This window comes from Cyprinus carpio, chromosome B20, assembly GCF_018340385.1.
Source record: "Cyprinus carpio isolate SPL01 chromosome B20, ASM1834038v1, whole genome shotgun sequence".
Taxonomy (NCBI): domain Eukaryota; kingdom Metazoa; phylum Chordata; class Actinopteri; order Cypriniformes; family Cyprinidae; genus Cyprinus; species Cyprinus carpio.
Window position 1 is genome coordinate 7896666 of NC_056616.1, and position 16529 is coordinate 7913194.

General features: G+C 35.2%; 1 protein-coding gene across 1 annotated transcript in view; it reads right to left on the reverse strand.

Moving 5' to 3' along the window:
* The window catches only part of flrt2 (fibronectin leucine rich transmembrane protein 2), a 33900-nt gene extending 17921 nt beyond the window's left edge, over positions 1 to 15979 (reverse strand). The window contains exon 1 of the mRNA XM_042746142.1: positions 15697 to 15979. The gene's annotated coding sequence lies outside the window, so the exon portion shown is untranslated. The remainder of the gene's footprint in view (positions 1 to 15696) is intronic.
* Between the last annotated feature and the right edge of the window lie 550 nt (positions 15980 to 16529).

The following is a 16529-nucleotide window of genomic DNA, read 5'->3' on the forward strand; positions in this document are numbered from 1 at the left end:
TCTCTCCCTTCAGACGGTGGCACCTCAGATAAATTGTGCTGTTCCAGAAAGCCGGACTGCAGTGTTCATGTCCTTATGTCACCGCGACTCAAGATGAAGAGATCGCAACCTCGCGTTCATTATTCAGAGAAGCCGGAGCGAGCCAGGTAGCAACACCTGAGTGAAACCTGAGGGTCAGGCTGAATGCAGAGGTAGACTTTATTATAGCCCTGCTGGAGACCTCAATGAATCCATTAGATCCTCACATATTCACATAACTAGATTTGCAGAGGCTCACTTCAGCCACACATGCACTTGATTTCGATGCATTAAAAACAAATGCATTAATAATAAAAAAAATGGTGTAAACATAATGTTACAGCTTTTCATTTAACTTTTCTTAATGATTTTTGCTATGATGTAACCAACTGATCCCAAGGTGATTTTTGCTGGATGTGCACTACATCGTTTAGGTATAGATAGATAGATAGATACACCGTTTGTCCTCCAACATTTATGAAAATCCAATAATCGAGATAAATCTATTATTGCACAACATTCCGCCCCCTTTCCAGCGGTGCACTTTCGTTCCTCCATAAAAGCCAAATTTCACGTGCAAATTAGTAAAAGTATAAATACACTCAAAAATGTGTCAAAATGCGGTGCTTAGTGATTATTCATGTAAACCGTCAGTCAAGTTTGTTATGTAGGTTATGTAATAAATTAACTTAAATAGTTGACGATGAAAATACATGGATTTGTGCAGGTCTTAAAGTGACAGTGGGATACTCAAAAATGAAAATTTTGTCATTAATCACTTACCCCCTTGTTGTTCCAAACCCATAAAAGCTCCGTTCGTCTTCGGAACACAATTTAAGATATTTTGGATGAAAACCGGGAGGCCTGTGACTGTCCCATAGACTGCCAAATAAATAACAGTGTCAAGGTCCATAAAAGGTATAGTACTGTATATAGTACTGTAGTACTATATAGTTTAGAATAGTACTGTTTTTACCATATTTTTGATCAAATAAATGCAAACTTGGTGAGATTTCTTTCAACGTGTTTTTTTGTTTTTTGTTTTTTTAACCTGCCTCAAACATTTGAATGGTACTGTGTTTATTAAATATTTTATTATTTGCTATATCTTTGTGTGTGTGTGTGTTTGTGTTTGCGTGAAATCTTTGAAAGTGCTTGCTGTTTTCATCAACACTTTTGGTTTGGTAATTTCTTATTTATTGCAAAGGCATTCATACATTTTTTAAGTGTGTAAATACTTTTTGGGGGCCGCTGAATACAGTGAAAAGCATGAGGCTCTATGAAATGTGATATGAATATTATCTGGTTAAATCAGGTTCAAAATAAATCAAATTATTAGGCAGAAAAATGTGAGGCTGATGAAATATTCATTATTTACACAGTGGAACAAATAATCTTAATGCAACCTGATTTTTCAAATGAAACCAGTTTCCTCTTCTCTTTAAGATTTTTCCTCCTGCACCATAATTATGTATCACTGAATTATGACATAAAGCTTGACAGCCCTCTGCCTTGATGTTTCTCATTTGAACGCTACGTATCATTTTGGCAATCAGACCTTAGCGAGACATTACTTGGCACGTCAAAACCATATGAATGATTTGCATTTATATTTATTCTCCCGCCAGACTGGTTCTAACCATACTGACATAGTTCATGTATTATGTTATTCTGTGATCATACTTCAGCGAGTAGTTTAGGTCACGACTCCAATGCTAAGACTAGAACGACATGCGTGTCATTGCCTACACTCAATATATTTTATTCCTTTCTAACTTTATGTAATTACCAAAGGCACTGGCTTACATTGTGGAATGCTACCAATCTTCACAATGGAGTTGGGTTTCCATATCTGTTTCAAGATCTGAAACATCTACGCCTTTGGCAAAGGCCCTGATTTCTTTGTTTCTAGCATGCATAGATGTATTGGTCTTGATACTTTCCATCTTGCGGTTTGCCCAAAGGGACGCTGTTATCATGTAGCTTTCTTGAACTTCTGAAACGTTAAATGCATCGGTTTGTCACATCAGATTTCCACTACATGCTATGGGAATACCATAATACATTACACCATTTCTTGTGTATTTTTACTTGCCAGTGATAATGCAGGTTAATTAAAAAAAAAAAAAAAAAATGATATAAACAATGAGCTTACTTAAACTTAAATCAGTCATCACCAGGTTTCCTTCTCTCATATTTAGTACAAAAATATAGTGTGAGGTAAAAAATGCGAATGAATTCAATAATGCTGAAAGTGATAGCTGTGCAGTTTGAATGCATACTTAAAACATTCAGGCTTATCATCACCTTTCTATCTATCATCACTGAAATTAGAATAGCATATGAAATCATGCCAATATGTTTTTTTCTTTTTTTTTTCTTTTCACATTTTCATCAGAACACTCTAAACTAAAACAAAACTAAACTCCAAAAAGGGGTAAACATATTTAATTAATTCAGTTATTAATTCATTCATTCACAAATCACTGAAATGAGAATAGTTTGCACTCATTTATTTATTTATTTATTTAATCTTAGTGAAATGAGAATAGCTCCTGGAGTGTAGACGTGTTGGACAGCAGTGAGTAATACTAGGCCACCAAGACGTGAGCAGTAACATTTGAGTAAGCGCTCTCGGTGTGAGAACAAGCCTCGAGACTGCCTGCACTGGCTTCAGGCCAGCTGAACTGATAGGTTAACAAGAAGAACTTGTTCTTATCAATGGGGCCCTTTATTCGTTCTGTACACAGACACACAAACTCTCACACTTACAGCCCTGCAGGCATAACAGCTCCGCTGACACCAGCGCAGCTCTTCTCGGCTCTAATCACGCCGCTTTAAGTGACACGGGCAGAAAGTCATCGCTATTATTCCTCCGGCGTGGAACACGAGAAGCGTCCGGTCGAGCCGAGCTCTGCCCCGATGGCCAGGGCGACAGGAGGAAGCCGTCACTCTCCTCAGCTGGGTTTATATTGGCTGCAGGCTAGAGGAAACAATCCTGCGCTCTTCTTAACAGGCTAATCTCTTGTGCTAAATTCTGGTGAAAATTTACAGTGTTTAATTACAAACAGGGCAGTTTCAGGTAACTCCTCCTCCACCTCACACACTCGTCCACTTCCCAGCAATTATGTCCTTTTGGTCTTGTCAGTGCAGCTGTTTTTCGTGCACTGCGTACCTCAGCATTTCTACTCATGCAGCAGAAAGGCCAATTGCACCATTACTCACTGGCCAGCGCTCTGTGACCTCAGCAGAGGTGACCTGCCTTGACTGGGAAGCAGACTGATGGGCCAAGCAGGACTTGCTTCAGCAGGCGGGTGATAATTGCTTTAAAAGCACAATGCCAGTGAGAGTGCCACATTACAGCCCGATCCATTACTCATTATAAGGTGACCAGACTTCTGAGATAAAAACCAGGGATAGTTTTGTTCTGTGGCCAATATTGCATGTTTAAACTTCCACTGACTAACTGATCTTCCACTGATTTATGAAATAAAAATAGGGGGATAACTCAGGTTCGTGTATTTTTCCAGTGCACTGTGGGATATCATACTCTCGTATTAATGTGTTTCCATATGATGCTAATACTTAAAAGCCATTAAAATAATTATTACATACCAACATGCTTATCTTTATTTTGACTTTTTATTTTTAGTATTATTATTATTTATTTTATTTAAGTAATTATATATATATATATATATATATATATATATATATATATATATATATATATATATATATATATATATATTTACGTATGGTTAATGTATATTAACCATTTGGTTTCTTTTCCATCCCACATTGATGTAATTTAATTTTTATTTATTTATTTTTTTTCAGAAATTCTGTGTTGTCGGTTTTATTTTTTCTGAATTCTGTGTTTTATGATTTAATACAAACAATTAAAGCAATGATTAAAATTTATGAATAAAATCAAATGAATAAATAAATCACGTATGGTTAATTAATTTAATATTGTCTCTTATTTATTTTATTTTTTTTTATTTTTTTAAATGTTATATACAATGTTTTTACATAAATATTTATTTATTTAGTTAGTTGGTATTAAAAATATGGATATATTCATACTACACAACATCATTCAAAAGTTTAGGTTAAGATAAAATCATCTATGCATTTATTAAAAACACAATCGAAATGCACTTTTGTGAAATATTAATATTAACTGTTTTCTATTTTAATATATTTAAATATATTTTAATATATATTTTTACTGTGATGTAAAGCTGAATTTTCAGCATCATTACTCCAGTCACATGATCCTTTGGAAAACATTCTTATATGATGATTTGCTGCTCAAGAAACATTATTATTATTATTATTATTATTATTATTATTATTATTATTATTATTATTATTACTACTACTACTACTAATGTTTTAAATGTTTTTGCTGCTTATTTTTGTGGGAACCATGATACATTTAGGACTATTTGATAAATGCAAAATTGTAACAGAAAATATTTATTTGAAATAGAAATTATTTGTAATGATGTAAAAAACAAAAACAAACAAACAACAACAGCAACAACAACAACAACTTTGCTGTCTCTTTTTATCAATTGAAGTTTCGCTTGCCAAAAAGAGAATTCATTTCAAAACTAATCAATCAATCAATCAATCAATCAATCAATCAATCAATCAGTCAATCAATCAATCAATCAATCAATCAATCAATCAACCAACCAATCAGTCAATCAGTCAGTCAATCAATCAATCAATCAATCAATCAATCAATCAATCAATCAATCAATCAATCAATCAATCCATTTGCTGTGTTTCTTTATCAAAGATTGAAGACTGATTTGAATTTCTAAATTATTACTGCATGGATCTAATGCTGTACAATAAAGAAACCAAAACTGGTAAGCAATATATATATATATATATATATATATATATATATATATATATATATATATATATATATATATATATATATATATATATATATATTGTTCCTATGTGTAGTATATAAATTGTTTCTGTGAACCTCAAAGAACATGTCGATGAGCCAGTGAGCTTCTTGCTCTTTTTTTTCAAAAATTTGAAACTTGAAGATGAATTGAAGATGCACACTGTATTCAATGATATTGAATGTTTTTTACAGCCAAATTTAGCACATTAGACCTATTATTTCACTTTGTGTGTTCTTTTAAACACAGTACAAACAGATATTTCTGAGGACAGCTCCACCCAAAAATATAGTCCCTTAAAAATGGCACATGCTCATATACTGAAAAAAAAAACGTTGTACAGATTCTTGATAATGATGCACAAAATAACAGCCATTTGACCTTCTTGTGTTTTGTCAATTGTTCTGAAAAAAAAAACAAAGTAACTGAATTACAAGATTAATTCTTGACTTCATTCTCTGTTAACCTGAGATGCATTTGTTTGTGACTCCTATTGTCTGTAAGTCACTCAAACACCCACTTGCCATCTTACAAAGCCCTTAAAACCTGCTTAAACATTTGATAAGGATTTGAAACATTGTTTCTGTTGTGTTGCTAAGGCCGGGGGCACAATGCAAACACAGGGATAAACCTGAAATGAATTAGAGAACGTTTATACATATGTGGGTGACTTGGCAACAGTAACATCTACAATTTTAGGGGTTGCGTGGCATATTTCTTCTGAATAGACCGAGATCCTTTCATTTGAAAAACGTGTGACGGGGAATCGTAAATCACATGATATACTTCACAGTGCTGGAATGGCAGAGCAACATTTCACTAATTCCTTCCCTAAGGGGAAAATGCGGTATCTTCTGCGGTGGGTTTTGGTGAAAGATGAACATATTAGTCGTAGTAATAGAATATAAGACACAGTTTTCTTGGAACGGTTATTAGCAGGAAACATGAAATATGTTTGTTATGAGTAATCACGTTTTACAGAAATGTATACATAACATTCACTGCAAACAGGCATAGCAAAAGCTGCTCTTCTGTTTAATAAAATAACACATTTTATGGCTATGGTAGTCAGTTTTTTATTTTTATTTTTTTTTCATATAGTGTTCTCTTGTTATATTTCTTCTTTTCTTTTCCCTTTTTTATGATTAAAGACGGCAGCACAGGGAAGAGGTATATAAAAGGGTAGTTCACTACATGCACAAAAACATTAGTACTTCTACTGGTGTTCCCTACAAACATTAGTGCTGTGATATTCCCTCAGAGCAGCTCATTTTTGGTCCGTCCCTTGAAAAGTTTTCCTTTACTGTTTCGCGTCCTCCCCCACAGTAAAGGCATCTTTTTTATTTCTTTTAGCTTTTGGTTATTTTTCAGCCAAGACGCTCAATATACACAAGCCCCCTGTGTGTGTGTGTGTGTGTGTGTGTGTGTGTGTGTGTGTGTGTGTGTGTGTGTGTGTGTGTGTGTGTGTGTGTGTGTGTGTGTGTGTGTGTGTGTGTGTAAGTGTAGGTATTCCTCAGCCTCAGGTCATTTAGATGGAGGCTTTTTACGGTTTCTACTAAAGGCAGACGTTTTGACATTTCTTAAGTCTTAAACCCTCCACACCACTTCTTATTTGCAGTGGACTTCTCAACAAATGGATGCACAACTGCACACAGTTGCATGCACACACTGGAGCTTGTGTTTACAGTAAGTTTCTTTGCTAGAAAAATAACTAAAAAGAAAAGCAAATAAAACAACTTGGCTGTGTGTGTGTGTGTCTGTGTGTGTGTGTGTGTGTGTGTGTGTGTGTGTGTGTGTGTGTGTGTGTGTGTGTGTGTGTGTGCGTCAATATTATTTTGGTATTTTTTATATACTATTATGGTATTTATTATGTTTAATTAGCCTTTTTTATACTTTCTGTTTTTATTTTAAATTTAGTTTAAGTTCTAATAGTTTTGTTATGTGCTTCTGACATATTTAGCTTTTATAGTTTTATTTACCTTTATTTTTATTTCAGGTTTGGTTTTAGTACTTTTCGTGTGGGCAACATTTCTAATTTTCATTCAATGTCAGCTTTATTTCAGTTTATTAAAGCAATAGTAATAGTTTTATTTGGTTGAGTATAACAACACTGATATGTTCATAATAAATGTATATACAAATATTTTTCTACAATATTTGGATATATCAAATGTCAACTGATTAAAACAAAGGCAAATTACATTAAATGCTACAGTTTAATATATTATAAATACAACTTTTCTATTTTCATTCATTATTTCAGTTTTTTTTTCAGTTAACAAAAACAATTTTAATAGACAATAACATGTTCTGTCTATTAAAATTATTAACATGATAATTTTAATATAATGCATATTGCAGTAATATTAAATTACAATTATATACATTATATTTACAATTATGTTCATTCAGATTAATTACTAATAACTAAGTTACAATTATATACACTGCCAAGGCAAATTTATTTGTGTGTATTATTGCAGGTATGTATGTATATATATATATATATATATATATATATATATATATATATATACACATACACAAGTTAATAATGCATGTTTAATGTATTTCATGCCTGCCAGTTGATCAAAATATTGAATCAAATAATTGCATTGATTAAATCATAATTATATGCATTATACATCGCCATTGTACATATACATTCAAATTAATTACACTGATTAAATTACAAATATTTACTTTGCCAAAGCAACATTTTAATTCATTATTACTGTTAACAATATCATTTTAATATATATTTTTTTCTTTTAGTTAACTATAACAACACTGACATGACAATAATAAATGCTTCTGTTTATATTTTTATAATAATTTTACCATATAAATTAATAATGCATATTAATGTGTATGTCATAGTTGTCAGATGTCAGATCTCGTAATCTTTTTAATTGGTTATATCACAATTGTATACATTAGTTCCACACACATGAGAGAGAAGGAGAGAGAGAATAAGAGTGGTAGATGTTGTTTTTTTTATGAAAAGACATTTGCACATTGACACTTACACATTATATAATTTATGTATATATGCATTCATGTTTATAATGGGATACAGAATGTACACTGTGGCAATGTTTGTTTAATTTCAAGGGAAATGTCAAACACCTTGCTTTTCTGAGTCCAAAATGCACATCTCCATCTTAATATGCAGCTAAATCTGTGTTTGTCTGCTGTGGTTGCTATGCTACTAGACATAATTTCCACACAGACTCTGGGTGAGCAGAAACTTAGATTCAAATCTTGTATCTGAGAAGATCTGTAATGGCAGTGATTTTTTAAGGACACATGTTCAGTTATATTGATCAATGTCAAATCCGCTCATGGCAGATCACTCGGTTTGTTTACAGACTTGTGTAGGCTGGGAGCTTTACAAGTTTATCTTTTTCTGTTTCTGTTAGCAGGTTTTCTCCCTGAAGTTTAAACAACATCGAAGGCTTTTTGACATCACAGCATATGGAATATGAAAAAGCATCAGAGAGTGTTTCTGAGTACTTTTCACTCTCAAAGTATGTAGGGAAGCTCTAAAGTAAAGCATATACTTTTATTACTATTTTAAAGGACTTGTTTATAAGAGCCGTGATTTTGGATTTTGTTTGGCAGCAGGCTTGCCTTTTCTGAGTTAGCGTTTTGTATGTGTGAAAGGAGAAAGCTTGACCCTCGCAGTCGTAATTCGTGTTATCGGCAGTTGGTCTTGAGATCCGGAGCAAAAACAGTCAGAATCCATCATGTCACAGTGACCCTGGCTTTTCTAGCCAATCACATTAATTGAAGTCCACAGCTTACAGGGGGAAGGAGAGAAAAAACAGACTTGTGACTTTTACATGTTGTAAAACAAGCAGCACCAGCTGATTTTCCGATATTAAAAACCAAAAGCATCCCAAAGTTTTTTTGAATGCAAGCCAGTGTAATAATGTTTGGAGTGAATGTGCCAATTTTGGAAATTTCTTTTAAAATGTCTTAATTTTGAGCAGTAAACTTATCATTTAAAATGCATTTTAAATCAGTTTTTGCCTAATCGGCCCATTTTGAATGCAAGCCCAGCAGTAATACATTTCAGAACACTACATGTACTCTCTTATCCAAGCATTTCCACATGCAGGAAAATCTGTTTGACAGAACAATGTCATCCTAGGTCGCCTGCAACAGGGCTGCTCTTTGAAGCTGGTTGTTGTAGTATGGTGTCGGTAAGTCTATACACCCGAGAGACAATGGACTGGCTCTATGCCGTTGTCATCTTGATATGTTTGGGTAAAAAAAAAAAAGGAGAAAAACTGGTAACAGCTTTTTAAGATTGACTGTGACACTGAATACAAGATCGAACTGTTGCCATGCTGAATGAAACCGACCGACATTGTGCGGGGCCAACAAAAACCGACTCTCTGCTCATGGAATCGTTCATTTTGCCACAATAGACTGCGATAGGAAACAATTGCAAGGCAATGTGCTGAGGGTCTGAAATTGAAGCCCGCACCCAGAAAGGGGCTCCTGCCATCCCAAAGAAGATCACAGCCAAAGCTATATGATCCTGCCGAGGCACAGCTGAACAAATGCTGCAACAACGCTTCTTCCCAGCAGGCCTTGCTCTCAAGCAAACAAACCAAGGATAAAAAGAAAGACTGCACCATGAAGGATAGTGATCTTGGCACATAAACATCCAAATATGCTTAATAACATAGCCCAAAGGTCTCAAACTATGCAGCAATCCACCCTGCAGGTGGTACACGATGTGATTCTGGAACTTCAGAATACTAAAAATAAATATCAGTGAGTGGCATTTTTGCGTTCGATTTTCTGAAGGCAAAAAGCTGTAAGCTTAAAGAGTGGCCTGTTTTTGAGAACTATATTGATAATGTAAGAGGTTGCAAGCATTTTAGACTATTTAAGATAGAGTACACTGACCTAAATTCTGAAATATATTTTTAGATTTTTTTTTAGAGGTTTTTAGAGGTGTAATATACATGTGATAACACTGTAATTATAAATGCTTTACTTTAATTACTTTCACAGTGCATTTGGGTTATTAGACCAAAAAAAAAAAAATGCTATAGGATTTCCTTTGAAACAATCTTCACTCAGAAATTGCTAGTACATTCCAGAAGTAATTAAAGAAACGTAACACTGAATTTAACATGACATTTTGAAATAGAAAGACTAAAATGGTATTTTTCCTGTAAAATATTCTCCAAATAATCTGTTATTGGAGTTGCAAGCAGCTCTAGACTATTTAAGAGTCTAGAGCTCAAAAAAAAAATGTGTAATATGCATGTAATAGCAATGTAATTATACATATATTACATTGTAATTACTTGTAAAGGTTACTTTTGTGGTGCATTTGAGTTTACACACACACAAAAAATTGCTGTATGATTTTCTTTGAAACAATCATCAAATTAAAAATTGCTAGTAAATTACAAAGAAACGACAAGGTACATTGAATTTATTTATTTTCATTTTTATTTATTTTTTTATTTATATTTTTGGCAGCATAGATGCTGTTATGATGTAATAAATCCTTCTACTGATCTATAAAAGAAAAAGGGAGTAAAGGAACTGAACTACCATGATCATACTTGCAGCAATGAGGATATTAATAAAATTCTCACAGATTGTCCTTGGACTCAGAGATGTCAGTTTGTTTAATGCAAAAAAAATAAAAAAATAAATCCAAATAAATAAATAAAACATTGCTGTGGTACTTGTTCTGATTTGATCAGCTGTGGTGCTTGGTCTGACAGGTTTGATGACCACCGACTAAGGCAATTTACCATTAGATGTTAAATTTACTGACACATGTGAGTCTAAAAACAACAGAGCAGGATCAAAACAGCACTTTTGACTGTCAGCACAGTGTGAATGTTTCTGCAAAGCTGTGTTAACTGCCTGAGCTTAAAGCCAAATTTGGTTTCAATTAGTGTCCCCATGCTGTAGAGTAGGTTCTGACAGCGGGCCAGTCACTTGGTTCTGTTCAAACTGCAGGTGGCATCAGTGATGTGCATTAGAGCCCCACAGCCCTTGTCATGCTGAGCTGAACCCAGACATAACTGGATAAAGCCAAAATAAAAAGGACCGTCTGCACCACAAGTGGAAACCTAGACTAAATCTAATACAACTTCAGCCCAAGCACAGGAGCACACGATGTGGACGCAACAGTCCAGAGGGTAATCCAATCTTAATGTGGTTTTCATCTCCAACATCTCCACCAGCACCCTAGGAGTGGGTTCTGGTTCTTTCAATTGCAAACCGTACCTCCAAACCTAGTCAGCGAGATGCATAGAAGCAATTCTCGCCAACATGTGGTCATGGAGAGCTGTGCCCATGTGTTTTATTAGGTGATAGACAAATAAATTACATCAGAAACAATGTGTGGGAAGACAGACCCTGACCTTAAGCTGCTGTCATCTTGACTCGTGTTTCACAAGGGTTTCAGTGTCAATCCCCACCAAAAAGTCCTTAATATCCACCATATGCCCATGCGAGAACAACATCTTGGGTACATGGTTCTCTTTTCCCTCAGCCTTGATCAAAACAATATTCCCTCAGTATGCTAGCTCGTCTCTTGTCTTTGCTTATTGCTCTTGGATTTGACTAACAACAAAAATATATGATTAGCCCTCCTTTGACACTGCGTATCTTTTGATGGGGTTGTTATTCCGACAGCTGCCAACTCTTTTTCTAGGAGAAACGTGTGGTGTGTTGTTACATCTGAAAACCTGCTGTGAACCAGTTGTTGAAAGGGAAAAACACTGAGGAAGAAAGGACCACCAAAAAAGTGCCTAATTAGAGACTGAAAGAAAAGAAATGAGCCCAGTGAGTATGAGGTGGGATGGATGTCCCCTCTTCACCCTGAACCTCATTCTGGAGGTTCCTTAGGACCTGCGGACTCACAGGAAAGGAAGTGCATTGTGTCTGGGAAGAATTCAGTCTGCTTTCACCAGCGCTTCCGAAGGTCAATATGACCAGAGGCTGCAAGGAACAATAGTAGCCCACTTCAGGGCAGTTTGCCAGTTCCCTCTACCCTAGTGCTCTATAGGGCATGGGGTGAGGGGATCAGCTTGCCCGTGGACCTGACCACCAACAGGTCATCAGCTGAGTGTGGTATTGTAATTTGGCCTGTTAAAATGAAACCCAGAGTGCACAGGTAAGGGCAGCAGACGCGGAACTTCAGTTGAAACTTATCCAGAACGTCAAAATATATACATCATATCTAACAGACATTGTTTTATACCTAGTGGCCAGAAAGAGATATAAAGGAGATCGAAATAAGTAAGGGAAAGAAAATTGATCAAGGCTAAGACTGTGCATGGGGGTTGAAACTGAAGACAATTTGTGTTGTTGGGCTGAGATGCTCCTATCTTTCCATCCAACTTAGCTTCAGAACATGTTCCTTGATGCCTGCTGACTAGTACGAAACAAGTACTCTGTCTAGATCTCTTAAAAAAAAAAAAAAACACACACACACACAATAATCTACCTTTTATTCCCCACCAATATTTTAGACGGAAAAAAGAGGAATTGACACCAAAAAATCAGCCGCCATATAATATTGAGATGGTCTGAAACTCATGTTCCATCTATTTTCTCTTATTAAATTAATAGCATAATAATAACATAAGTGATTATTTGCTCTGACCTATGCACAAAATCAGGATTTTACAACCTATTCAAATATTGATACATTCAGTAAATTATTTTGTTTATTTGTATAGATTTTTTTTTTATTATATCAGTTGACACCCTAATGATAATAATAATAATAATAATAATAATAATAATAATAATAATAATAATAATAATAATAATTTAACAATAACAATTAATTAATTAATTTTAACTGAAACTGCATTACACTTTTTTTTCAAACAATTCAAGCTTGAAGTATGAACTTCATCATAAGTCTGCCGTCAGTGCAGCCCCAGCAGTTATTAAACCATGCCTCAACAAACCACACTTACTGAGAGCAAATATTGATATATGCTATAAATTGTTTTTAATTAATCAGCATATCACTGAATCAGTTGTTTGAAATTATTATTTAATTTGATCCTTTACGTTCAGAATTAAATTTCTGCAAGACAAAGCCATATAGTTTTCACGGAGTTGCTTCCTTTTAAAGAAACATTACATTAGGAGTTATATGATATATCCAAATTCGCTCATTTACAAAACATCAACAAGGTACAACACACTCTCCGCAGTTGGACTGAAACTTTACTATCTTTTTATCTCTCACTTGTGTTGTTACAGTAATTATTTAGAATATGCAAATTGTCCTCTCATATATATCACAATCTCTCTTCTCTTCAAAAAACAAGGAACAAAACAACAACACACAGCTCTGCCCATTCTCCACTACATACTACAGCCAAAATGTTCTGCATTGTAAAACATGGCTCATTTTTGTGATAGTTCAGCATTAAGAAGAATAACAAACCAAGCGCCACATGACCTGTCAGTTGTAATGATTGATGGTGGTTTAGGAACAAGCATAGCCGACTTAATTAAATGAATGCCCTACCCCACGCTTGAGCTTAATTACATTAGCCCTCTCTCCACCGTGTTTGTTTTTTCTTTTCTTGCGGGAGGGATCACGGTCATCTTGAGATCTTAAGTGTGTATGTGAAGGGGGGACTCTAAAGAAGTAAAATACTATTTCTGGTGCGACTTTAGAACAGTTAAGCGCTTTGCGACGAGACATCACCCTCTGCACCCTTGCGTATTTGAGCCGTGCCTTCAGGCCAGGTCCTGCTTCACAAAACATCTGATTCATGAACTGTGTTCTCCACTCCGGCACGGATCTGACCGCACAAGGGCTGCCGTTACTGTACTTCGCTCCAGAACAACTGCTGAAATGTCATATTAAGCACTGTAGTGCTGAAGCTGACCTGTTTAAATCATATCATATCATAGCATTTATATACAGTAAAAGACTGTTTTAAAGTTTTAAATCTTTAGATATGCCAGAATTAAATTAATAATTTAGAGTGGCTCAAAAACATATTTGGATATACTGTATCTGCAGTTAAAAATATTTAAATATTTGTCCATAGGTATCAAATAAAATATTTTAAAAAGGGATTTTATTTTATTTTATTTTTTTATTTTTTTATCACAAACACACAGCTTTTCTGCAAGAAAAAAAAAAGTGGTATTAAGTTTGAAATGATAAAAGAGTAGGTATGCAGAACTGTTCAAACTAAAGATAAAGTACTGTGACTTGCTTGTGGAACATGTAGATAGTTAGAGAAACTTGAGAATCATTTGAGTGCAGATGACACTGGTTTGTAAGTAGATATTTGTATGTTTTTATGTGTGGTACCCAATAGTATCCAACTATTTTTGAGACCACAGTTCAGTCCTAAAAACATGAATTCGTAGTCCAACATTACTAAAGAAAGAAAGTTTTCCGAAGTTACTTATGTATGTGTGGAAGTCAAAATCCAAAAACAAGGTCAAACTCTGCAGAAAACTGTGATATGGATTTACAAGGTGAGCTCAGAGCAACACTCTTATTATTAGCTGAAAGCATAATCAAAGTGCCCAAAATATAATTCATGTTCATGGATTGAGGGAGCTTGGTGAGTAACGGGTGTAACTAACACATTTGCATATATGCCTTTTGGCAGACTTGCATTCAAGGTACACTTTACCAGTTGAGCTGGTAGGAACACAGTCGTAATGTCAGAATATAATGTTTGAACGGTGATCCCTGCAGTCTAGATTATCATATCAAGCATTAAAACTTGTTTCTAACAATTCTATTTTTGTCATAGCTTGAAATAACACATGACTCATCATATGAAATCTGCAGCAAAAGAGAGAATAGCAGCATCATAGTTAGTTTTTTAACTCATTCTCCTTTGTCATTTTGTGACTTTCCCTCACTGAATACCTTGATAATTTAGCTTTTGCTAAAGTTACACCAGTTGTGCGGTTAGACACTCCATGTGTAATTTTGAGCAAAACTGATGTTTTTGTTGCATTTAGATGAGCATTTATCCAAATTATTGAATTCTGGTTTATGTTTGGTCACAATATATTTTAAGGTCCAATTCTCACTTTTAACAAACCATTAATTACGACTTTTGCCTCAAACTCCTAATTTGCTGCTTTTTCATAGTTAGTAAGGTAATTGTTAAATTTAGATTTTGTGTAGGATTAAGGATGTAGAATATGGTCATGCAGAATATGTGCTTTATAAGTACTTAAAAACAGCCAGTAAGTTATTGACAGGCATGCTAATAAGCAAATAGTTAATAGTGAGAATTGTTCCCTATACTAAAATGTTACCTTATGTTTAAAAGCTTTTTTTTGAAACTGTGTCACACATGATTGCGCACAACACATGCATATTATTCTACTAAAGCAGGTTCACACATCACACACACACAAATGTTCTGTGCAAACAAGTCTTGACTGGTAGAAAGTGATACAGTATACAACAGTCAATTATCTGAAAAAACAAAGACATGAAGATGGCTAAATAATTTATAAAAGTATATCCAATTATACTGCAATGAATTAAAGTTTAAAAAGCCTGTCCACACTCCCGGTGCCAGATGGACACAGTCCTGTCATAACCGTTCCCAGGTTGACTTTTCATTCGCATGACATATTTTTTTAATTGCCACACAAACTTTTGATAATACCATTAAGAAAGTAAAGATAAACCACTGAAAATGTTTTCCTTTCAATTCAGACTCAAACAAAAGCCACTTACTTTTACATGGAGTCTCTCGGTCGCAGCAGTTCAGAAGGGCAACGGGAGCCTTCTGGAATTACGTATGTTTTCAATACCGACTCCGACAGGGGAGAACGAAACTCCTGAACTCAAAAGAAGAAGCTCCTGCTGAGACGTGCGGCGTCGGACCCAAGAATGAGGCTCATAAGCACACCTTTGTTTCCTTATGTTTTGACTGCGTGTAACTTAACCCTTTCATGAGCCGACGCTAGCGCAGTCTAACCTGTCTTTTGTTTCTACATTCCATCTCTCGCACTCTAGCTTTTCTTTTTCGCAGTTATTTTGTAAGCCCACGCCTGTCGATGAGCTCACTGGGTCAGGCTCATGTTTCAGTCCTGTACAGGAATTCGGAGGGCAGGAGGATTCTGTGAGCCCGAGAGACGACTCAAGGAGAAGAAGCAGGTCGTGGGGTCGTGTCCCCAAGAACAAAGCGGGAGTTATGAGGGTGAGGAGTCAGGCATGCCGCAGGATGTCACCGCTCAGGGAGAATGAATCAGCAGACGGACACCCACATTTCCCCTGGGTGACAGTCCTCTGAGGAACATGTCAAAAACCGGACTGGGATTAGATCATATACCATGCTGTTATAGCGTGACTTATATAAAACAACAGCGTCATCTGATATCTGGTGTGTGTGTGTGTGATGCCTATATCTGTCTGTGTTGCTGAGTAAAGAGCAAAATATAACTCACGGTAGCCAAGGCCTTTCAACCCTTATGAGCTTCGGTGATATTTGATTTATGTTTGCGAGCTGGAATCCAATAAGCTGCTAACTGAGCACAACATGCTTCGGTTCCTGATACTTTATGATG